The following is a 27256-nucleotide window of genomic DNA, read 5'->3' on the forward strand; positions in this document are numbered from 1 at the left end:
CATGTATTGCAGATCTGAACCACGTAACACTGGCTTGTAAACACCATCAAGATCCACGAAACAGATAGTATAAAAGGCTAGACGAATTTCGAATCATCCTCGCTACCAGCTACCAGCTACCAGCTGTGACTAGCTTGTTGGTTAATTATAGGCTACTCTTCTTTATCCTCTTTACTGTCCTATTCATGCATATGCGCATAAGCCAACAAATAACATGTCTTATTTTAATGTTAACGTCAATTTTCTCTCAACATTATATCCTGTCCGATTTCTTTTGGCCGCTAACTACTTTCACGGTTTTGGGGACGCAGAGGTGCAAGAGTTTTGTTCTGTTTGTCCAATAACACGATTCTGGCGTGTTTGAGCACCTTCGAGTACCCCCGGACTGAGCTGGGATCAACCCTGACAATCAGGGTTGCCAGGTATCCTGATTTAGGCGTCATTCTTCTCATTTTCCTGATGGAAACCTCACCCCCGATTAAAACCAGGCGGGATTGGTAACACTCCCAATGATCTCAAAGTAGATAATGTATCACCTACTGTACTTTTAACTGTACATTAGAAGAATATTTACCGGGCGAGTTGGCCGTGCGGTTAGGGGAGCGCAGTTGTGAGCTTGCATCCGGGAGATAGTCGGTTCGAACCCCACTGTCAGCAGCTCTGAAGATGGTTTTCCATTTTCACACCAGGCATATCTGAAGCTGTGCCTTAATTAAGGCCACGGCCGCTTCCTTCCCATTCCTAGGCCTTTCCTATCCCATCGTCGCCGGTGCGACGTAAAGCGACTAGCAAAAAAAAAAAGGAGAATATTCGAATAATTTCGTATCTACTTCGATTGTCTATTACAATAATTGAAAAGGAAAGATGATCGATGAATATATAGAAACTGTGTTCACAATACGGTACTTCCCCGAGATCTACAAGAGTGTATATGCCACTCACATAGCAGGCTGAAGAGCTCAGACGTTCCGAGTTCAAGTTGGCGGGTTCGATCTCGGTTAAGTCCGGTGTTATTTGAAGGTGTTCACATCATGACGCTAGATTTACCGTATCGGCACGTAAGAACTCCGTCGAGACAAAATTCTGGCACCCCAGCGTATGCGAAAACGGCACAAGTACTTAGTGAGACGTAAAACGAAGCGTTTGTATAATTCGTCACCCACATGATGACCGCTGCTTTCGCAAGTAAGGTTTGAAATAATGCTCCATTTCATTTCATTTTTGATTGGCTTTTGATATTCAGTAGTGAAAAACAGGGAATAGGATAACGTACTATATGCAACTAGGTGATTGTGGGGAATAATAATAATAATAATAATAATAATAATAATAATAATAATAATAATAATAATAATAATAATAATAATAATAATGTAGCACTTCGAACACATAGCATGCTTGAAAAATTGGCAGTTAAGGAAAGGAGGATTAGGCTATTCGAAAAATGCTTGGTCCCAACCCAAATGGTGGTTTTTACAGACTTCGGAGCAACTTAGAAATATGCATCCACACCGAAAAGATATCAAGAGTAATCCGGAGAAGAAGGATAACTTTTTACGCTCATCTCTTCAGATTGCCACCTGCAGGGGTCTGTGAACGTTTGTTTTCTTACCTCTGAAATGTCAAAACGTTGCTCCTTGGTTGGTGGAGATCGATAAGGATCTTTTAAAGTCTGGAATCATAGAAACAGACATTCAGCTCCGAGCACCACTCAAAGACAAACTTAGACAGGTTCATCGAGAAGTCCCAACTCGACTGATGCATGTCCATTCTGATGCATGTAAGAAAGCACGCTACGAAAGGATGAAAATCTGGCGCGCCCGCAAGAAGACAAACAGGTGAGATCTCCCGGTCCTCAGTGGCCCTAACGATGAATAATAATAATAATAATAATAATAATAATAATAATAATAATAATAATAATAATAATAATAATAATAATAATAAAACAGGTAACTTACTGAAAAACATAACATGCAATATTGGTTCTGGAGTTACGTATGAGACTCATGATCTAAGTAACTTACGTCATTCGTTCTTAAGAATTAGAAGAAAGAAGAAAAAGAAGAAAATGATGATGATGATGATGATTGATGATGATGAATAAGAAAAATAGCCTTCAAACCTATTATTTTAACACCTTGGTCCAGATGGACTTTCAGCCCCGTGGTAGAGGAGGGTTTTTTGACACGAGAAGCACTCGACTTGGTCGAGAAAGAAAAAAGTGTCGTCGAGGATCTCATCACGTAGACCACGTGCCACTTCAATATCTGCAGGCCGTCTGGTTGGGCAGCAATCATCTTGGCAGGCTGAATCGGCTGATATGATTCGTTTTTTCTTCTTTATTAGAATAGTTGACAAACACGGTACAACCCCAACATTCACCTGAAGTGAATCTGAAGAATAAGAGATTCAAAGAAGTGGTCACTGTGTCCTAGGTAAGAGAACACTCCACTACGTGTATGTACTTGAAGAAAAGGTTTACTAATCGCTGGAGCTGGATGTACCATGAAGAAAAATGAACCGCAGTTAAAGTACTTGTATCGTATATGGAAAAGTTTTATTACCATAAACACCCAATGCGAGCACAAATATTTATGACCCATATCGGCGCCGTCTGATCACGTGGAAGCTTTGCGAAACCCAAATCTTCGCAGAGAAGGGGAATATAGGACGAATATGAGGAAAAGTTTCTCTCGTTACAGAAGTAAAAGAGAAAAAAAGGCGAGCTCCCCTTCATACGCCTCCTCGGTGATAGTATTCGGAATGACATTTAACTCCGCACCGGATGACAGGTGTTCTAGTATAATGATGCATGTTCCATCCGGGTCCAAACTGCATTATGTCTTGTGGGCTGAAAAGAGAAGCGCAAACACGTTACTCAGCCTCAGAGGTTCGCAATGGTTATTACAGGAAGCTAGCTGAACCCGACTATATTACTATTTATTTAGTTTTTGGACACCTCTCTTAGTGGAAATAGCTGCCATCCTCAGGGGCCCGGCTTCGATTCCCAGTACTGCCAGAGCCGGGCTGAGTGGCTCAGACGGTTAAGGCGCTGGCCTTCTGACCACAACTTGGCAGGTTCGATCCTGGCTCAGTCCGGTGGTATTTGAAGGTGCTCAAATACGACAGCCTCGTGTCGGTAGATTTACTGGCACGGAAAAGAACTCCTGCGGGACTAAATTCCGGCAACTCGGCGTCTCCGAAAACCGTAAAATAGTAGTTAGTGGAACGTTAAGCAAATAACATTATTATTAATACTGCCAGAAATTTATGATAGGCAGGAAGGCGGGTATGTAGTTAAATAGGTACATACAGCTCACCACCACTGGGGTGCACAAACTCGGCGAGAGGACATTAATTTAAGTCCGGCTGCATGGCTAACTGGTTAGCACGCTGGCCAAGGCGTCTCGGGTTCGATTCCCGATCGGGTCCACGTTAGCCTTCAATCCTTACTTTCTCTGGCTCGTCTTCAACATTAGATTTCATGCTACTCTCACAGACGCACAGGTCGCCCATGGGAGCCAATTAAAAGACCTACACTAGGATTCTTCAGAGACCAATTGCCATTATTATTATTATTATTATTATTATTATTATTATTATTATTATTATTATTATTATTATTATTATTATTATTATTTCATTAGTAACCCACATTCTGTAGAATAGCAGGGGCCAGCGGCGTAGCCAGATCATAACACCGGATTCGTGAGATCTCAGAAATTAAATAACACTGCGCGGTGTTACGACTTCGATGGATAACTCACATGCTATTGGCTAGAGAAAGATAGAAAAGGAACTGGCAACCCTACCGCAAACACCATAGGATGCCTGATAAGTGACATCTGGTCTAGACAGATTCCAGGCTGGAGATGCTCAAATACGTCAGGCTCGTGTAGGTAGGTTTACTGGCACGTAAAAGAACTCCTGTAGGACAAAATTCCGGCACCTCCATGTCTCTGAAAGCCGTTAAAGTAGTAAGTGGAACGTAAAGTCGGCAACATTATTCAAGAACTCAGACGAGTCATAGTGGCTGCAGTGACTCATGAATAACTAGGATAAGCTGACCGAAGTTAATAATATTAATAATAATAATAATAATAATAATAATAATAATAATAATAATAATAATAATAATCTTCCGACACTTTCCCTACACCCTGATAAGGACGTGGGTGCGAACTGTGCCACATGTGGACTTGGCCCTGTAGTGTGTTGTGTGTGTTGCAAGAGGAGTGTGTTGGGACAGCCACAAACACCCAGTCCCCGAATAAGGAAAATTAACCTGACGCAATTAAAATCCCCGACCAGACCGGTAATCGAATCTAAGGCCTTGACGCTGACTATTGAGCCAGGGCGCCGGATAATAATAATAATAATAATAATAATAATAAAAATAATAATAATAATAATAATAATAATAATAATAATAATAGGCGATAAGTAATTTGTAATTACCAGCTAGTCTGAAGTGATACAATCGAAGAGAATGCAACCTAGAATTATATTTGTGACAATATCTTGTGACGATATCACAGATACAGTAATATGTATACTATCTGATATTGAAATTTTACGCTATAACTTTTCAATCATACAGTAAAGGTTGACATTTGGTAATTCTGCGCTGAGCATTGTAATGGCTATATCTATGTTCTTAATGGAGCGATATTCAACAAAGGTGACAAAACAGCTTTCCAATATACACAGAACTTTCAGTAAACTGAACGATTACACAATATGCACGTACATGGTTGCCACGTGAATTGTTTCAAGTCGTGAAAACACGAACGGTTTGTCTGTCCTATCAACTACGTTTTACTGAATATCATTTAACCTCTTCGTATTTTACGAACTGGAACGACTTAGCAGGTCTAAGTCAGAATTTGTAATTGAAACATGTGAACGTAAATGTAATTTAAGTCAATTTACAAACATCAGTGCAAATACTTGGTTCTTTCCTTAAAAAGCATGTTGTAAACAGAACTGTTTGCCCAATGTTATTCTCTAGACTCTGGGTCAAAGGTTTCAGATGAGCTTATGTATTTTAAAACGGCATTGTTTTCTATCAAGAAGCATACACAATGATGTTGAAGGTGAACAGCCACGTTTTACATATCAACTCTGTTAAAATTACACCTACGGAAAATCACGCAAGTCACCCACAGCTTCCTCTACGTACTACACTAAAGTACACACTTGCTATGATCTTGTATTCCCACACGGTTTATGTTTATTAACTTAGAGTGAGTGATTCATTTTGTCTCAGCATTCCTTTTTCTTACCAGTGTGCATTACTTACCAACACTCGGAATTATAACAACAAAAGTATGTGTTCAATATTTAATTGCTATAACTTTCGGACGCTGTCTAACCACTCGATTCGCAATCTTCGTGCCACGTATTCGAATTCTGGCTACTTCAGGTAGGATTTTTTTACTATATCGAAGTGAGTAACTATTTTATCTGTCCAGAGAAGACTGGAAGATGACACCGCGATCCTTGTTGATAGTTGAAAGAAGACCTTCGATTCTTTCTGAGCCACATCAACGAATTAAACAAGGAGTTTGGCCTTAAACCCTTTTAGATCCAACGTCAAAATATTGAAAACGTTACGCACAGAATTATTCAAAGACTTCGAAAGATATCATTAATATTTATCAGTATATTCTATTTATTCTAAAATAATGCACATTCCAAAAAGTATTTCGCCCCGATAATAAAGCACCAAAATTGAACACTTATTATATTACAGTGATTAAAGATGTCCTAAATACATCCAGTGTAATAGAAAGCAGTCACGAATGTCAAACAATATAGCTGAGGATGTCAAAATGCTGTCCACGTGGTCTCCAATATCTGGAGTTCATTTGGCAGGACAAGTCATCTTGACAGGGCAGGGTCTTTAATGGACTTCATATGCAACAGGTGTTTAGTGCTGAACACATTGAATTCTGCAAGGTAAGCCCATGTTTCTTGTCAATAGATCTATACGTATATCGTATAATACGGAGTTCTAAAACGCCCTTTAACAAACGTGAGTACTATGTTCCGAGAGGAATATAAAAACAGTGAAGTATCGATTTAACGGACTGTTAGGGGCTAAGGGAATGTCCGTAAAATCTCGAATCTTAGAAATGTATTTCTGACGATAAAAGAAGTTCAATGGTATTAATATTCTAAAATGGAAACAAATTTTGGATACATACCACTTTATGGTGTATTCGGTTTGATAAATCATCAAGTTTTAGTTACTTCGTACTTGTACGCTGTTTCTTGATGATAACTGATCGAAATGACCGAAAACGTTCGTAATAAGCAGACAACTTCAGATGTGATGACACACCTATGAACGAGATAATGTCCTTCATGTGTTCTCTAACGACCGATAATTTCGGACTAGCTGAAACCACTAATCGTCGTCGTCGTCGTCGCCGCTCTCTGGCTGCACTATAGAACATCTTCAGCAATCTCCTCCCGGCTTAGAATTTGGTAGTCTATGAGTCATCCTCATCAGTGACTAGCTATTGTTAACTGTCACTCTCTCTCTGCGATTATCACCGGCCTGCTTCAAAGTTTCACGAAAGTCTGAGGTTTTAAAACCTCTAAAATCAAAATCTGGTTCATTTCCGTTCAATTATTCGTTTTTAAATTATTTTCATTACATATATTTAATTGTCGAATTATGTCCGTTAAATTCTAATTCCGTTGAATCGAGAGTTTACAGTACTACCGAACTGAGGAAAAACGTAAAGCACTCCAAAAACTGCAAAGCTGGAGAATTTTCGACAGATCTACTGTTAGGGGGGGGGGGGGGGGGGGGGCGGGAAAGGATGTGTTAAGGAACGATGTCAGGCTCACCCTCTGTACATGCCAATGTTATAAACTACGTTTACAAGAACGCAACTTTTTGCATGACCTTTGTAATTTCTTTTACATTAAAACGTGCTGGTGTCAGTGAGATGTTCAACCACGAAGGGAAAAGAATCCTACAAAGGAACAATAACTTAAAAATTACTTTTGTTTAGCTGCTTATGCACGTTTAAACCGTTTTTTTTTTTTTTCGTTAGTTGCTTTACGTCGCACCGACACAGATAGGTCTTGTGGCGACGATGGAACAGGGAAGGGCTAGGAGTGGGAAGGAAGCGGCCGTGGCCTTAATTAAGGTACAGCCCCAGAATTTGCCTGGTGTGAAAATGGGAATCAACGGAAAACCATTTTCAGGGCTGCCGACAGTGGGGTTCGAACCTACTATCTCCCGAAAATTTAAACGTTTGAAAGTGACTGTGTAAATTGTGTCTTTTGATGGTTCCGTATTAGGATACCATACGACAGTGATGATTCAGAAAAAGTTCTCTCTTCATATAACGAAGTTCCAACAGATCAACGAATAAACTTCAAGAGCAGTGACTAGGCCACAGTGTTACATTATTTGAACACAATAACACTTTTATTTTTGTAAAAAATTGCTTGAAGATGTTTACAAGGTAGACAATGTCTCAAGTTCTACCCTCTTTTTTTTTTTGTTAGTTGCTTTACGTCACACCGACACAGACAGGTGTTATGGCGACGATGGGACAGGAAAGGCCTAGGAATGGGAAGGAAGCGGCCGTGGCCTTAATTAAGGTACAGCCGCAGCATTTGCCTGGTGTGAAAATGGGATTCCACGGAAAATCTTCTTCAGAGCTGCCGACAGTGGGGTTCGAACCCACTATCTCCCAGATGCGAGCTCACAGCTGTCCGCTCCTATCCGCACGGCCAACTCGCCCGGTAATCTTCGCTTTTAATAATAATAATAATAATAATAATAATAATAATAATAATAATAATTAAGACATTATAAACTGTAATCAAGCCTGAAGCAATGTACGAATCTGAAACACTGATCATTGATTAAAGATGTAGAAAAACAAGATTGAAAAATCTTAAAGGAAATCTTTGGACCAATCTCTATAGGAGGAATCTGGATGATAAGGAAATTTCATGACCCGTACCAACACTCAGAGAAAATCTCAGACACATTTAGATAAATACGTTTGAAATTTTATGGACATATTCTTAGAATGACTAATCAGAGATTGAGCAAAAGAATTCTGAACCTTGCCCTATCAATGAAAGAAAAAAAAAAAAAAAAAAAAAAAAAAACAATTCGCTGCTTCAGGAAATAGGCATCACAGATGACATTTTGTTAGACAGATCTAAGTTCAGAAAATTAGTCGACAGTCACCGCTTTACATAACATCAAAACACTACCATCAATAAAACCTCGTCAGAAGATCGCAAGAAAAGCCACAGCGAGAAGAAGAGATTCTGGGAGAAGAAAAAAGTAACGACATCAGCTAAATAAGTTCAATCGAGCTCCTTAGTTGGGCATTACGAATAAATAATAATAATAATAATAATAATAATAATAATAATAATAATAATAATAATAATAATAATAATAATAATAATAATAATAAAATGTCGTATGCCGGGATATCCCAGGACGGATTCGGTTCTCCAGCTGCAGATCTTTTCTTTGACTCCCGTAGGCGACCTACGCGTCGTGATGAGGATGAATTGATGATAAAGACAACACATACACCCAGCCCCCATGCCAGGGAAATCAACCAATATGGTTAAAATTCCCAACCCTGCCGGGAATCGAACCCGGGACCCCTGTGACCAAAGGCCAGCACGCTAACCATTTAGCCATGGACCGGACAACAACGACAACAACAACACAATAATAATAATAATAATAATAATAATAATAATAATAATAATAATAATAATAATAATAATAAAATTGCATCCGGGAGATAGTGCGTTCAAATCCCACTGTCGGCAGCCCTGAAGATGGTTTTACGTGGTTTCCCATTTTCACACCAGACAAATACTGGGGCTGTACCTTAATTAAGGCCACGGCCGTTTCCTTCCCACTCCTAGACCTTCCCTATCCCATCATCGTCATAAGACCTATCTGTGTCGGTGCGATGTAAAGCAAATAGCAAAATAATAATAATAATAATAATAATAATAATAATAATAATAATAATAATAATAATAATAATAATAATAATAATAATAATAATAATAATAATAATAATAATAATAATAATAACAAAATTTCTGAACGTTACTGCAAGCTGAAAAATACGAGCCGTTTCTTGGAAAAGAAAACCTGCTCTTAGCGAAAAAAGAACTTTTTTTTACCAAGAAGATTTAAAACGTCTTGTTAGGCCCTTATTCGTGAGAAGAAATGACTACGGAATTCGATATCTATCTAAGGTCAAAATAAAATTGCGACCTGTGTTATCTACTGTAGTGGATAAACGATCTCCAGAGTCACAGACTACCGGCTCTGATCTACTGCTGACAGATAATGAGCATGTAGCAGCGTGCGGAACACTGCCAGCCTTCCTCTGATGAGGATTTTATTCGTTTCTCAGCTTTAACCCCATCCAACGCAGCCGTTCGTCGTTTTACATACATCTAAACAAAAAAGTGTGTACCGGTTCTAATTGAAATGAACTGTCCAATCACTAACTGTAAGATTTGCACACATACAACAGTATGATACGTACAGACACGACCTGGTACATTAATTATAATATTAATTTATTGTACTTTTTTATTTCAATTTTTTACATCGCACCGACACAAATAGGTCTTATGGCGACGATAGGATATGAACTGGTTAGGAGTGGGAAGGAAGCGACTGTGGCTTTAATTAAGGGACAACCCCAGCATTTGCTTGGTGTGAAAATGGGAAACCACGGAAAACCATCTTCAGGACTGCCGACATTGGGATTCGAACCCATTTTCTTCCGAATGCAAGCTGACAGCTACGTACAGCAATCCAAATCGCGCAGCCATTCGCTCGCATGAATTTCTTATAATTATTGCTAGCCTTTTAAGGAAGACTCTCCAACGAGGGTGGTCGAAATCTGCCATGTATGGGAAACTGCGATTTGGTGTGGTGGAAGGTAGAGAGAGAGAGAGAGAGAGAGAGAGAGAGAGAGAGAGAGAGAGAGAGAGAGAGAGAGAGAGAGGGAGAGAGAGAGAGAGAGAGAGAGAGAGAGAGAGAGAGAGATGTTCATGAACAGCAGCATTGTTGGGGACAGCACAAACGCCCAGTCCTCGCTCGAGTCTATGGAATTAACCGTTTAAGATTAAAAATCCCCCGATCCAGCTAGGAATCGAATCCATGACACCAAGGAATGAAGGCCAAGACGCTGACCACTCAGTCCTGGAGTTCCGACACCTGGTACAGTGAAACCTATGCAAAACGAAATCGTAGGGTATCACACTTATTTTCTGTTGTCCATAGGTTGGTATATACGGCTCTCAACTGAGGTTGGCATCAGGAAGGGCATCCAGACGTAAAATACATGCCATATAATTTCAGCCCTCCTCATTCCCGATCAGTATCAGGAAACGGGACTAAGGGGTAGACATACGCAGGTTTTGTTTATCGCTGTTTCCCTGTGGCACACGAAATCTAATGAAATGAAATGTCGTGTGGCCTCAGGAGAGGCCTAGTGCAGGTCTTTTGATTTGACACCCGTCGGCAACCTGCGCGTCATGATGAGGATGAAATGAGGATGAAGACGGCACATACACCCAGTCCCCGTGCCAGGGGAGCCAGGGGAATTAACCAATTATGGTTAAAATTCCCGACCTTACCGGGAATCGAACCCGAGACCCCTGTGACCAAAGGCCAACATGCTAACCATTTAGCCATGGAGCCGGACACGAAATCTATTAAGGAGTGCGGACTGCCAGGATGACTGCTGTCCAGGCTGATGGTCTACAGGCACTGGAGAGTCACGTGGTCAGCTTGGCTTTCTTGACCGGGTATGCTGCCTCTCGTACTACGCACTTCCTTAGTTGATCTCATGAGAGTGAGAAAACCCAGTTTCAGGTAGGGCTCAAAGCATGAGCCTCTGGGTGGGAGGTCTATTTCACGATACCGCTACATCTAATTATGCTACACGAAACTTCAATCTGAGACAGAATCCAGATATAAAGGTCCAAATATAAAGGTCCAGAGCTGTCAACTAACGATCTCGGGAAAACAGCTGAGAAAACTGGGTGAATAAAATAAAATTTTTAGCTATCGCGGCAGAGAATTTGTATGGTTTGCTCACTTCAACAGCTAGTCAATATCGTGATGATACTTAACATATAGCCCCCGGCCACTTCCTTTCCCGTCCTAGCCAACAAATCACAAATACTGTACTCACATTAATATAGACACCTCAGCTACATCGGTTATTACACAAAGGAACAGTTCGATGTACGGCGTAGCGAGCCGGTACTCGAAGACAAACAACCGGGGAGGGAGAAAATGGGTAAGAGAACTAGTGGAGGCATTCTTAACAGCAACTGTGCGAGGTGTACAGCCCTACTTTGCAAGGAGAAAGGCAGCAGGAAAGGTGGGCGGACACAGAAGGTATACACATGGACAGCTGTTGGCGCCACAAGGTAGAAGCAGAGTTGCCACATAGCTAGAACAGAGACTGCCTTTATTGTGTTCTTAACACCTCATTATTTATCATCCCTTCTACTTCCGACATTCAAGGATCTTCGGTCCTTCGAGATGCCTTTTTCTTTAACTTCGTACTCCAGGAGCTCTGAAAAATCAAGACGAAAGAAGATAATCTTTACCACAGTACAAATAGTTTGCCAGGTAAGGAATGTGTAGGTGTGGTTGCTAGTTGCTTACCTAGTTTCTAGTGAGGAATACACTTCTATTAGCTGTTCATCATTTCCAAGGCTAACACCTATGTCGAGACTCGGTAAACTCCTAATCGCCATTAATGGTACGGTAATCACAATATTAACCAAAGAGAAACGATTTTTAACTGTAAACTAGAGTAGAGGGATATAATAATCTGCATCAAATAACAATTAACATATATTAGTGTGCTTCATGAGGTTAATGTACACTTGCCGACAGAGAATATCTGAAGTTCGCTTCAAAATACTACCTCAAACAATATAATGTTGAGGGCATGTGTGTACTAGATCGCGAAACTACAGCATAAATTTAAAAATATAACAACGAAATGCAATAAAATGAAATAAGAGTAATGAAGGAGTATGCCCAATGATGTTCTTTTTTTCCTTAGCCCATTCACTGTCGTGATGCAGATGCTTTTCCCATCCCAACCTATTCTCTTGTACAGTCCCCTGTCTACTGGAGTTCTTTCTGTGAGTCTTTACAGCTTGCCTCAAAAAGAGTACAAGAGCGACACAAAGGAAGAAGTAATATAACAATAACAATATAACAATAGCTCCAAAATTTATCTACAGAGAATATGGAGCTCGAGTGTATATATTTTGACTATTTTTCGAATAACTACAAAATGAAATGTTACTACCATAAAAGTGCATAAATATAAATCAAATACATAGGCTTTGTATTCTTTGTTTTTATTTATACTTAACAATATTAGAAGTTATGAGCAAATATTGTAATTGGACGAACGTCTTTATATTTGCATAAATTAAATAATATATACAAATAACTAAACTTCCAGTATGGAAATATACTTTTATTTTGGCGCTTAAAACTCTGGTCTTCAGTCTTCCAATAAGTTGGCTGTTGGCTTCAACAGAATAACATAGTTACGTCATGTTGATTGTGCGGTTTGTGGCCAAGTGCTTCATTGTGCTGTTCTGATGAATATATGTAAAAACAAATCTAAGTCTGTGCGATAATAAGAAAACAATAATATTGTGGCGATAGATAGCTATTAATTGACTGAAGTTCCTGACATTCTTATTCCGGATTAAGTTAGTCACTGGAGCCATGAGGTAAATATAAAGTCAGAAATTTCTTGGCTGATTAATAAAGGTTTGTCAATTAAAGGGTGCTCTTCTAGGGTTTTTAAACTAGTTTAAATAACACATTCACTATAAACGGCCTTAAAGGCTGCTTTGCACTTGCCTAAGTTTACCAACAACTACGCTAGTCTACTGGCAATATTGTTATAGAACAATAAAAAGAAGTAAAACATGATTTTTGAAAATTACTAACAGCAAAGCATAGGACGACGTATACAACTACGTTTGACGCCGATTATTCTATACAAGAGATCGCTTAGTTTTTGTGTCGAGAACTATACTTTTTAGAGGAGGAGTAGCAACTCGTAAGGAAATTGTGATATATGAATACTAACGCACAGCTGAGCCTGAAGAGTCAGACTAGAATTCTGGAACCCATCCTATAGAGAAACATATTCCTCTCCTTTCCAAAACTCCCTTCTCAAGGAGACTTACTCTTGAACAAGAAAGAAATAAAACTAAACCACTCAGTCTTCATTTTCGATGTGGCTCAGGTGGTCTTAATGGCCCCCGCTGGGCATGTAAGGCTAACTGATTAATGCACCAACTAAACTGGAATTTTACTTGGTTCACATGCTTTATAGCACAAGATGCTATCAGCATTACAGCGTTAGAGAGGAGAACAATAAGAGACTGTATAGACAACACAGGCTGTTACACTCAGGGAATCTAGGAGAAAGAATCGGGTTAGAATAAAACCTAACACGTCCGAAGTTTTCAATCGATGTTATGCTAATAATAATGTTATTGGATTGACATGCCACGAGCAACTTTTACGGTTTTCGGAGACGCCGAGGTGCCCGAATTTTCTCTCGCAGGCTTTCTTTAACGAGCCGGTAGATTTACTGACACGAGGGTGACGTACCTGAACAACTTCAAATACTACTGGACCAAAGTGGTGTCAAGCCCGATAACTTGCTGATACTCTGAGTCCGGCTCAACAACTGTCAATTATTTACATTGTAAGCCACACCATCCGCAATGGAATTAAACAATAAGAGGCTTGCCATTTGTAAATCATCACATGCACTGACCTATATCCGACATGAGACCCTCCATGTGTGAAGCCAGAGATAATACCAATGAACTGTCAAGACCGAATTCATCTCCAAATGTCACAGGCAATTGAAATGTAGGCCTACTTCTCGTAAAGACAGTAGTGGCTCGAATTCTGACCTATGTATGTGGGATGTTTATATTGAATAGCCCCGACCCCAGACGTTCAGATTCTACGTAGATCATTTGGTCCCGTGGCTAATGATCATAAGAATAACAGTCACGTAAACCTGCGAACTTGCTTGCTTAGCAGTTGATATGAGAAATTCATTCAGCAGTGACGGAGCGCTGGTAACATCATGGTCTAAAATTTCTTAGCCGGGTAAGAGATTTGTATTATATACTTGGCTCATCATCTCCTTCTACTATACCTATACCTGCGTCCGAAAATTAATACTGTTGACAAGTTTCTGGAATTGCATGTGATAGAAAATAATTTGGCTTCAGAATAGACAGAACTGGGACGGATGTTCTTTGACATTTTAATCCAAAAGTAACACATTCAAGATACACTGCCATTGTCAGTTGATTCGAACCTCAGATTTCAGAATGCTGCAATTCCCTCTTCTATTACGGAATGCATTTTCATTAGACAATATCTCTGTATTTTGAACTTCAATCTTTTAGAATACAACTATCATTATTCTGAACGTGATCCCCTAATTTTATAGTGAAAAATACATATTAAAACCTATTTCTCTGAAGCTTTAGGTACGTTTTTGAGATTTCTAAAATCAGTCTAAAGTAGAATAATATTTTAAAATTGATTTTTCTAAATTATATATAAGTATTATATTTATTTACCCCGAATGTAGACTATATTTTGATGGTTACATTTTCCCGAAATTCTAACGCACTAGAATTAAGAAAGAATATTCCATAGCAGAAGAGAGAATTTAGAAGACCTGGCTCATTAAAGAAAGGTTGCACCTTTCCTCATTTAAATTGCTTCTTTAAAGATCCCTTAAGAATTTCAGAAACTATTTGTGTTCAGAATTGAACACACACTTTTAACAACTGCCCACACTTAGGTAATTGTAAGATAAATTCTGGTAGGCGAGGCGAAGGGCACTCTGATTTTACGGAAATATGTGAAACTCCTCTTTGTTTTAAGTTCAACGGATCAACGTGAACGTGGGTTTTCTATATTTTTGATAGATACAAATTTTACAGGGATAAAATAGGATTTATTCAGACTTACAGCTAAAATAAACAACGATCTGAAACTGTGCTCAGTTAAATGTAATGCGATTTCTTAGTTTAATGTCAACATAAGAACATCGTTAAGTACAATGTTTATAATTGTATAATCGTAAGTTACTAGTATTTAGCAACTTTAAGTATCAGCAAAAGTTCTTGTGGAATTGGTGTACGCTATTTTTTTTAGTTTAATATTATCCTATATACATACTTTTCTTGGAAAATCCAATATTACAGTTGTAAAATAAATTAGCAATTACAATTTGCGGGTAACTTATTGGAAATTGAAGGGAATTACAAGACTCCACCCTTTCAAACCCGCACCGAGGAAATAAACTCCTTCTAAGAAGAATAAACCAAAGCGCAGGTTCATTATGTGTGATAAATGCTCTCAAGAAGATATTATAATGACTAACAACATGCTAATACCACATGAACCAAATACAAGGTTTCAATAACAAAGTCGAACTAATAATACTGTGATGAAACAACTCTTATGACAGCTTAATGGGATAGTATCCTGTCTTATTAACATTGGTCACCAAATACCATAAAGAACAACATATCGAATTTGATTTTACAAAGAAAAACACATTTTCATATCAATATATCGTATAAGTAACAAAAATAACATATTATTGAACTGCACTGTTTAGATACTATCTCCCTAGTATAGCGATAATAATAATAATAATAATAATAATAATAATAATAATAATAATAAAGAGAAGAAGAAGAAGTCATTTGTCTCTTCAGTTGCTATACATTTCAGGAGACCTCAAGCGGTCGGAATTATTTAATGTGCCAGAAGCCAATGACAAGGAGTTGTACCTTCAAATGCCACCGACCCCATCCCCTACTTGGGGAACAGGACGACTAACCGACTGTGAAATTGTGCTCGGGATTCTAGTGATTAGTATAGCTATTTTCCTGAAGGATCCATGTTCGATCCTCGTCACTGGAGTCAATTAGACTGACTGGAAATTTAGAATAGAGTACACACAATCCCGTCAGCATAACTAAGGAATTACTGACTTGAAAAAAGTACCTGTCAGGTGAACTAATATTATAAGTGCCGAGGAAGTGCACCCAATCTTGTCCACAAGGAAAATACCACATGCGCTCTACAATGACCAAGATTTGACTACATCAGAAGTGTACTGTATAAGTAAATTGCTTAACAAGAGTTTCTTATATTTAATATCAGATACTCATGAAGCATAAGAAATATTTACTCTTAAATTAATAATAGGAACTACAAACATAAGGTTCTGAACGTTTTCTTTAGAACTCAATGGAAGATGTACACCAACCAAACTAGCTTAGTAAGTTTAAGCAGAATGGCAATCATTCAGACTCATGGAAAGTCGTAAATAACAAGATGGCACCACATCAAGCCACAGCTCCCTCCTTCACAACTAACTTTAAATAGATTATTATTATTATTATTATTATTATTATTATTATTATTATTATTATTATTATTATTATTATTATTATTATTGAATCTTTAACTTAGTAGAATATTGCGTGAGGCAGCATAAGAGAAACCAATAACAGCGAAATATTTGGAATCGAAATCAAAAATAGATTAGACATTCCGAAAATTACAGACATCTCAAATTGTTGCTGGTGGGGAAAGGGCAATGCTTACACAATAAGCAATACAGCAGCAGTAAACATTAACCCAGTGCACGTAATATCACAGTAGTTGCAGGATAATTGAACTTGTTTGTTAATGTTGAATGCAGGTGTAGCTAATAACAGATGTTTAAACAACAAGCAGATTCAGAAAACTTTCTCTGTAGCAACTATATCGGCATCATCTGATCTATACCCTATAATTGGGCGTAGGCTCCTCCCAAGGTAGTTTATCAAAGTGGATTTACCAAATCCACGCCCATATTACGGAAGGGATAACGAAATCAGGAATCTGGACACCTTTCATCATCATCATCACCTGTTTACCCTCCAGGTTCGGTTTTTCCCTCGGACTTAGCGAGGGATCCCACCTCTACCGCCTCAAGGGCAGTGTCCTGGAGCTTCAGACTCTTGGTCGGGGGATACAACTGGGGAGTATGACCAGTACCTCGCCCAGGCGGCCTCACCTGCTATGCTGAACAGGGGCCTTGTGGAGGGATGGGAAGATTGGAAGGGATAGGCACGGCAGAGGGAAGGAAGCGGCCGTGGCCTTAAGTTAGGTACCATCCCGGCATTCGCCTGGAGGAGAAGTGGGAATCGAACCCACCTCTACTCAGTTGACCTCCCGAGGCTGAGTGGACCCCGTTCCAGCCCTCGTACCACTTTTCAAATTTCGTGGCAGAGCCAGGAATCGAACCCGGGCCTCCGGGGGTGGCAGCTAATCACGCTAACCACTACACCACAGAGGCCTGGACACCTTTTTGGAGCAAAATTATAAAATAAATGTTTTACTGCTCATTATTCGAACGAAATCCACTCAAATCGTTTTGATAAAAGAGCCAATATATAGAGTACTTGCGGATTTCATAGCCTACGTCTCCCGCAACCCAATTAGCATTTATCGTAATGATATACGCCACAGGTGCTTTACCAAACGTTTGCCTCAAACGTTACCTAAACACTCCAACACTCTTCTCCAGTAAAATAAAATTCATCACAAAATGTGGAATGGCTGCACATTAGTAGTTTATTTAAACAACCCTCAGTTTAATGACATCAACAGCTACCCTCCAGGCTAATCTAAATGTAAGTTTACTGGCATTCATATTTAACATATGTTTAGTATTACATTTTCTAGAGACCGGGCGAGCTGGCCGTGCGGTTAGGAGCGCGCGGCTGTGAACTTGCATCCGGGAGATAAGCGCGTTCGAATCCCACTGTCGTTAACCCTCAAGATGGTTTTCCGTGGTTTCCTAGTTTCACACCAGGCAAATGCGGGGCTGTAACTTAATTAAGGCCACGGCCGCTTCCTTCCAACTCCTAGGCCTTTCCTATCCCGTCGTCGCCATGAGACCTATCTGTGTCGGTGCGATGTAAAACCACTAGCAAAAAAATCTAGAGGGCCCCTTCAATCAACAAGCATCATCATCATCATCATCATCATCATCATCATCATCATCATCAAATTTTCTAGCCAAACTTTCACATTTCGATTTTCTTTACTTTTATCGTTATACATGTTCACAAGCGGTATTTATGAATAAAGAGCCGTGGAAAAGATGTGAATCAGTATTTTATGATAGAAAAATCCTCTCTCAGTCCAAAAGTCTGTGCTCATTTACTCGGACAAACATTCTAAACTTTGGAATGAATCTTTATGTTTCATTTTATTTTAGAGAAAGGAATGCTTCTAATTTCAATAATAATAATAATAATAATAATAATAATAATAATAATAATAATAATAATAATAATAATAATAATAATAATAAATAATAATAATAATTATTATTATTATTTTTACTGAGCCGGCCCCGCTGTGTAGGGGAAGCGTGCCTGCCTCTTACCCGGACGTCTCGGGTTCGATTCCCGGCCAGGTCAGGGATTTTTGCCTGGTTCTGAGAGCTGGTTTGAGGTTCACTCAGCCTACGTGATTACAATTGAGGAGCTATTTCGACGGTGAGATAGCGGCCCCAGTCCAGAAGGCCAAGAATAACGGTCGAGAGGATTCGTCGTGCTGAACATACGACACCTCGTAATATGCAGGCCTTCGGGGCTGTTGTGCCAAGGGTTTTGGTTATTATTATTATTATTATTATTATTATTATTATTGAACTGAAATGTCGTATGGCTTTTAGTGCAGGGATATCCCAGGGCGGGTTCGGCTCGCCAGGTGCAGGTCTTTCTATTTGACTCCTATAGGCGACCTGCGCGTCGTGATGAGGATGAAATGATGATGAAGACAACACATAGACCCAGCCCCCGTGCCATTGGAATTAACCAATTAAGGTTAAAATTCCCGACCCGGCCGGGAATCGAACCCGGGACCCTCTGAACCGAAGGCCAGTACGCTGACCGTTCAGCCAACGATTCGGACATTATTATTATTATTATTATTATTATTATTATTATTATTATTATTATTATTATTATTATTATTACCGAGTGAGTTGTCTAAGTCTTGGTCTCCGTAAGCATGCTGGTGCGTTCGAAAATCACCGTCAGCCGTCATAAAAATTACTTTCTTTCCCGTGGTTTTCCAACTTTCATTTCACTCAAAGTCACTCGATGTCTAGAATTTAGGTGAACAAGTAGTAAGGTCTTACATTCTTCTGCTTTAGTATAACGTTCAGTAGTAGTTAGTCACAACATGCCTCATTTTAACAGCTGAGAATTATACGGAACTCCATGATTAATAATTATGAAAAAAAAATGCATTTCTCAAAGATATAGTGACGATGACGATTCACAAATATACAAAATCAAGAAGGTTTCTGAAAGAAAAGAAGCCAGACATTGAATACGAAATGCGATTAATGCCATTTCTAACAAGATCAGTTCTAAATTGCCGAGCTGGAAATAGGTAGTTGTACAGCGTGGATTGGAAGAGGGGTAAAGACGATGGAAGGATTGTAATTCCGTCGAGGATAGGCTAAATATGGTACCGTAATATAAAAATATACTACGTTAATGCATACCAGTAGAAAACTGTTGAAAAAGTCGCGTAACAAACAACACTAAATCAACTTTTGTAAGTAATAAGTCTGCCTAGAGGGTCAAACGGTATACGAGAGTTTTGTGAAGGGTAGAATTGTTTACTTATGAATGTAAGCATACATAGCTTGACCTGAATGCCGAGAAGAATGAAAGAGGATATCAGGCAGGAGGGACAGAAGACGGAAGTACTATCTCTCACTAATCGACCGACTTTTCTGCATAAACAGTATCCAGAATTCTGGAGAATAAAACTCGCGGTGTTTGTATACGATTGCCACGTGCCAGCTGACACTCGCTGGTCCAGGGTGGGCCCAGCCAGAGAAAGGAAAGGAGTCAAGCTCTGACGTCACCCGATGGACACCAACACCACGGCATGCGAGAATGAGGTTAGAGTACACACAGAGCTCCTCACAAGAGAGACCAGAGTAGTCTTACAAAAAAGGTTCATCATGCTAATATAGAGTAAGTTTTCGAGGAATAATTCTCTCTTTCGCGAACTGTATTATGCAATGACTGAATACAAGAAAATTAAATTAGCATTGAACGGAACCTTGAAGTAGAGGTATAATAAGTATCAATAGCTAGTTAATAGGTTCCACGGATCAATGCAAATAATCAGTCAAATCAAGTCTGCTAACAACAAAGCAAAGGAAAATTCTCTCCGCATTGGTGATATAGGTTCCCCCGGACGAGTAGAAGGAAGGCAAAGACTTACACTATTCATAACCTGTGCACCTAGTAGATTAGAGGACTTAGCTCTATGCTAAGTAGCCTTTGCCACCTCCAGGTGCTCATCTTTGATGTAGGCAGGGATACTCTACAGCCTCTCTCGAAGAGGAAGTCTTGTACATAAACGGTCTTCTCTCAGGGAATCGAACACATGCCATTTCATGTGAACGAAGCACGCACGCTCTTTGTCGCCTCAGCTAGACATCCTCCCAATCATGTTTCCTACTAAACTATTTACAGAATTCTCGGACATTTTCCGGTTTTCTAGCATGCAAAATATCCCTGTTCCAAGGATAAACAAACCACCCTGTCATTCAACAATATCCAGGAGCGGTTTAAAAACAATATCCACAACAATTTTCACCATTTAGTTTACCAGTAAGGAATAATAATGACGATGTAAGCATTATAATAAGCTGTTAAATTCAATTCACAGAGATTCCTTAGAAAGTATTTGTCAAATAAAGTCTTCAATCTCGTCACGATAGGCGAGTAATATCGTGAAACACATTACAGAAGGGCATTAGCTGACGTAAGATTCACGCCAAAACACATTGTACAAACTCAAAAGAGACACTAGTTTAATCAGTCTAACTGGAATAAAATCCAACAACAAGAGATGCGTATTTTCTTGTATAAAAATTTAAACTCTAGAACAGCCAGCGTTGTTTGATCAACGTTAGTAATCGTCAGGATGTCCATTTCACAAAGATATCAGTACTAACAGAGCTTCAGATTTAGCAAAGATTTTCGTTTATCAGAGATCAGGTCACGATTTTAAAGGGGACGATCACAGTGATCAACTGCCAAAGACAGCAAGCACTTCGCGAATCAAATTTGTTCTTTATAGTTTATCCCGACTATTTTGTGGTTCTCTCCACGAGATATATTCACCATGTAAGGGTGCAGATGAGGATGAAATTGACAAGTTTTACGAAGCATTGAGTGACGTCGTATTCAGGGTCAACAGCAAGGATAGGATAGTACTAATGGGCGATTTCAATGCGACAGTTGGAAATAGAACTGAAGGATACGAAAAGGCGATTGGTAAATGTGGGAAAGATATGGAAGCTAATAGGAATGGGAAGCGTCTCCTGGACTTCTGTGCTAGTATGAGTTCATCAGTTATGAATACATTCTTCAAGCATAAGGCTATTCACCGCTACATATGGGAGGGTAGGGGTACCAGATCCATAATAGACCATATCTAAACTGAGTTCGAATTAAGGAAATCTGTTAGGAATGGTTTTAACGGGGAGTTTTCGATGAAACAGAACCCTATCTGATCTGTAGTGTACTAAGTACCTCTAAGCCCAGGACAGGGAAAATGAAATCTGTCTGCAAACGAATAAGTGTAGAAAATCTCCACGACGAGGAAAGTAGACCGAAGTACATGGATATGATCAGTGAGAAGTATCGAACAGTAGACAGTAAGCAGGTTCAGGATATAGAAAGAGAATGGGTGGCATACAGGAATGCTGTAGTAGAAACAGCAAGGGAATACCTAGGGAGAACTATGTGTAAAGATGGGAAAGAGCGAACATCTTGGTGGAATGATGAAGTGAGAGCAACCTGTAAACGTAAAAGGAAGGCTTATCAGAAAAGGCTCCAAACAAGGGCTGATGCAGACAGCGAATTGCACATAGATGAAAGAAACAGAGTGAAACAAGTAGTTGTTGAATCCAAAAAGGAGTCGTGAGAAGATTTGGTAATAACCTGGAAAGGCTAGGTCAAGCACCAGGGAAACCTTTCTGGACAGTAATAAAGAATCTCAGGAAGGGAAGGGAAAAGAAAATGAAGAGTGTTTTCGGTAATTCAGGTGAACTCATAATATATCCCAGGGTATCGTTGGACAGGTGGAGGGAATATTTTGAAAATCATCTCAACGTAAAAGGAAATCTTCATGGTGGTGTCGCGAACAACGGAGCTCATGGGGAGGAGGAACATGATGATGGTAAAATTACACATAAGGAAGTGGAAAGGTTGGGAAAATAAACTCAACTGTCATAAAGCAGCAGCAACAGATGAAATTAGACCTGAAATGATGAAATATAGTGGGAAGACAGGGAAGAAATGGCTTCATAAAATAATATTAGCATGGAGTGTTGGTAAGGTACCTTCAGATTGGACAAAAGCAGTAATTGCACCTATCTATAAGTAAGGGAACAGGAAGGATTGCAACAACAACATTGATTAGTACACCAGGCAAAGTATTCACTGGCGTCTTGGAAGGGAGAGTGCGATCAGTGGTTGAGAGGAAGTCGGATCAGATTTTCAGTATTCGCCAGGTAATTGAAATATGCTACGAGAGGAATAGGCGGTTGTGTTTATGATACGTAGATCTAGAGAAAGCATATCGACGGCTCACTTCTAACACCTCGTATGTACCGATGCTCTTCCTACGCATTATTTTCCTTAAGGCTGGCCACGCCTCCCGGCCACATATGAATATGCAGTCCATCAGAACAATTTTCATTGTGTTCAATTTCCTATGATAATGTGTAAAGGAAAATGAACCTAACCATATCGTATAGTAGGGATGTTGTTTGCATCACGTATTTACGCACTCCTACAGTATAACGCATTTAAGGTTCAATTTCCTTTACACATACTCATAGGAAAATGAACACAAGGAAAATTGTTCTGATGGGCTGCATATTAATATGTGGCTGGGAGACGTGACTAGTCTTAAGGAAAATAATGGGTAGAAAGAGTATTACGAGATACGAGGTTTTAGAAGTAAGCCGTCGATATGACAGAGTACCGAGGGAAAAGATAATCACCATACTGGGGGACTATGGGATCAAGGGTAGATTTTAAAATCAATCAAATGCATTTATGTTGACAATTGGGCTGCAATGAGAATTGTTGGTAGAATGAGTTCTTGGATCAGGATACTTACAGGGGTTAGACAAGGCTGTAATCTTTCACCTTTGTTGTTCGTAGTTTACACGGATCATCTGCTGAAAGGTATACAGTGGCAGGGAGGGATTCAGTTAGCTGGAAATGTAGTAAGCAATCTGGCCTGTACTGACGACTTGGTCTTAATAGCAGATTGTGCCAAAAACCTACAGTCTAATATCCTGCAACTTGAAAATAAGTGCAATGAGTATGGTATGAAAATTAGCCTTTCGAATACTTCTTTCTTTTTTTGCTATTTGCTTTACGTCGCACCGACACAGATAGGTCTTATGGCGACGATGGGATAGGAAAGGCCTAGGAGTGGGAAGTGAAAATGGGAAACCACGGAAAACCATCTTCAGGGCTGCCGACAGTGGAGTTCGAACCCACTATATCCCGGATGCAAGCTCACAGCCACGCGCCCCTAACCGCACGGCCACTCGCCCGGTCTTTCGAAAATTAAATTATTGATGCCAGTAGGTAAGGAAATCAACAGAAATGAATGTCAGATTGGTGATACAAAGCTGGAACAGGTAGATAATTTCAAGTATTTAGGTCAATTCGTGTTCTCTTCCGACTCCAACGTTATTAGATTTGAGTTGTGAAGCCTAGGGAGTCTTTCATTTACACGCCTTCCCCTTCTTTGGCCGACACCTTCATTCATCGAAGGGTTGGACCTCTTCCCCTTTTTCTTCTAATTAGTGTTACTAGAGGATGGTTGCCCAGTGGTACTTCCTCTTAAAACAATAATCACCACAACCTCATTTTTCTTGATCCACCGCAGGCAAATGTCTCTTCCTGTAACTAAGATCGTCTGCTCATCGCACTATGGTACTTAGCTGTTTCCAAGAGACAGCTACCAAGGACAGCCTTTTAGAATCTTACTTCACCCCTGTCCCCTTCTCCTACTTCTTGTAAGGTAAACCACCTCGTTATGAAAGTCAATAATAAAAACACGCATTGCTTATAGCAGTTAGTTAACATCACAATAAATATTCTGCGAAAGAAGAAGAATTCAACCAAGTATAGAACAACTTGCAAATAAGTATATTATCGTGAAAAAACGGCCACTGTTATGGAATTTATGGTCATAAAAGTGAAAAATAAATTGTAAGAAAATGGACTGGTATAGTTTGACCACACCCTGTTTATAGGAACAATAGCGGATCAAATAAGAATTAAACTGTACGAATCATAGGACTACTGTAATATACTCGATCCATCACATTTCATCATTGTTCGTAAACAATAAACCAACCAAGACGAAGAACATTGTAAGGATTATGGAGCATCCTCAAGAGATTTCACACTGAAATCCATCATTTTTATAGTTGAAATTAATTCAATAGCACTAAATTACGCATTTTCCACAAATTATAATTACGGAGAAATGTAACATGTTTTTAAATTTTTTAAATACGTAAATATTCTACAATATCTGGAATATACTCTTTATGCTGTACGAAAGAAGACATCATTTTCACGCTCCGAAAACCAAGAAAGTACGGAGATACAAAGCGATGTAAGGTTGGAGACTGTAACGTGTGGTGGAACGACGAACTCAACGTGGTCAGCACCAAACTACTAAATTAGAAAGTGCAGTTAACAGAAACTGAGACAAGTAGAGAAGAGTTTAATGTTACCGAATCAATACATAAACTCGCTAATGACAGACCTCGTCTACGAAATTGGAAACATAAAAATACCATCAATTGTGTCGAATCAGTATTGGCGTAAGATGGGTATTTAAATGCCATATAATAGTGTTAAAATGCGTTATTCCAAGTAAACATCCCTCTTTTTATAGCATTTTTTCAAAACAAAACCAACTTCAAAAATTAACTGTGTATATGTGGATCCGCTCTGAGGTGAGACTATGCAATTGTACAACATGCAGTAATATGTTCTCACGAAACAAACTAGGAAATAACCTATATAATAATGATCCACAGAATCTGCTCACCTGGTTAAACTGAGTTGAGCATTGTACCCGCATTGCAGAAGGCAGAGCCCTCAGGGGATTTACAAGCCTATTTAATTATTTACATGTATCCAATAATGTCCGAATGAAATGAATAAGAAACAAAAATTAATTTCTCTCTCTCTCTGTCACACATACACACACACATGATAATGAATTAGAAAGAATTTCTGCTACAACAATAACATTTTCTCTTGCGTTTTTTAAATTCGAACTGACAGGTTTCCCGAAGAAGTATTTACTGTTCGCCGCATTCACAGCTGATGTGTAGGCCTAGTACTACGTTAATGTCACGCATTTTCTTTGAACAATGACGGTGAAGTAAAAATACTGTACCAACGAATGGACACTACAACCTACCGGTATTTTATTACAATTTTGAATGTTCATTTCGACTTTAGTATCTAAAACTGTAGATCACTAAACACCTCGATCTATAAAATCATATCTAAGAATTAGCGTAATATTTTTTTTAAAGGAACTCAAAATTGTAGTAATTTAGGGACTCTGACAGTAATTATTTTTGACAGATATTATTTTGGGACATACGGTGTTTTAAAAAGGAATAATCTTTGAGAAGTTACCTGTAGTGTGGATTTCCTGAAAATCATATTTTACTGTCCGTACCATCCGAAACGCATTCACTTTCCTTGTTCATTTACCGTAACACTGCTTTCTTCCTACACCAATGTCTTTGGAATTTGTATTTCTTTTCGAAACCACTCCAACTTCTTTCACATTTTGGTTTTTATTTGTCATCTAGGTACATTTTCGCACATCATGGAACGTTTGAGGGTATAACACTAAATCACGGAACACATACCACACCGCACTCCAAAGTTTTACACAGACCAACTCGAAAACAGGTACAAGCAGCACGAAGGAGAAAATGGTCTTGAGGTCGCCCGCCGAGCGCAAGGCATGCTGGGATACCTGGGCAAGGTAGAAGACTGCCTTCAGCTATGATGGAGCCAAGATTACAGGTAAACATACGCGTGGTTGCTCTGTGTCGGCCATTACCTGTGAGCGGCGGGGGAACTGGAGGCAGTGAGACAGCGGACCGGTAACACAAGATAACTGAGAAGAGAGAGGAAAGCAAGGAGGAATCGGCTCCATGCGAGTCAGCAGAGCGAACTGCAATGTAAGGAGGGCAAGCTTTCTCAGAGGTAACAGGTATCTTCCTCAATCCAGCATCCTTTCTGCGGAGGCGTAGAGCACATGCTCGTTTCAAACCACGCGGGCCTGACCCAGTATGCGGCGGAGGAGGAAGTACGATTCGCGCTAAATTTAAACAACCAACACCACTCAACTATAGATCTACTAAGGAACGCGTTCATATTATTTAACTGATCAACGTTATGTTATGAGTTATGAAATATGAGATGACCACAAACCATGATAGATCAACACAAAATATTGCTAATGATTAAAGACATGATGACAAAGTCATAATAAGAGATTAAATAGTTGGAGTAAATAATACGGGTATAATTACTATCAAATCAACGGCGCGGGAATATAGAGAATATTTTACTTGTGTTCTTCGGTTTTTCCTAATTGCTTGGGATCGGTATTACAGGTAAATTTGACCCCGTTTTACGGCCGGATGTCCTTCCTGACTGCAACCTGAGGGATAGTAAAACACGGACTACCCAGTCCCAGAGCCAGAAGAATTAACAGAATTCTGCTAAAATACCTCGCTCGACCGAGAATTAAACCCGGGATAGTTTGAACTAATAGGCGTCATGCTGACCAAGCAGCCAAACATCATACTAAAACTTTGTGGCTTTGAGCATATGACACTCTCACCCTGTTCTACAACACAGTAGATGAAAGACAGGTCATTCTCTGACATATTCCTGATTGGGGTATACCGGCGAAAATTGTGCCAAACTGAAGTTAAATTGTATT

At 39.3% G+C, this 27256-nt stretch overlaps 1 protein-coding gene across 3 annotated transcripts in view; it reads right to left on the reverse strand.

Moving 5' to 3' along the window:
* The window catches only part of Egfr (epidermal growth factor receptor), a 338993-nt gene extending 312726 nt beyond the window's left edge, over positions 1–26267 (reverse strand). For all 3 annotated transcript variants that reach the window (XM_067147425.2, XM_067147426.2, XM_067147424.2), the window contains exon 1: positions 25930–26267. The gene's annotated coding sequence lies outside the window, so the exon portion shown is untranslated. The remainder of the gene's footprint in view (positions 1–25929) is intronic.
* Between the last annotated feature and the right edge of the window lie 989 nt (positions 26268–27256).

Source organism: Anabrus simplex, chromosome 5, assembly GCF_040414725.1.
Source record: "Anabrus simplex isolate iqAnaSimp1 chromosome 5, ASM4041472v1, whole genome shotgun sequence".
NCBI classification, from domain to species: Eukaryota; Metazoa; Arthropoda; class Insecta; order Orthoptera; family Tettigoniidae; genus Anabrus; species Anabrus simplex.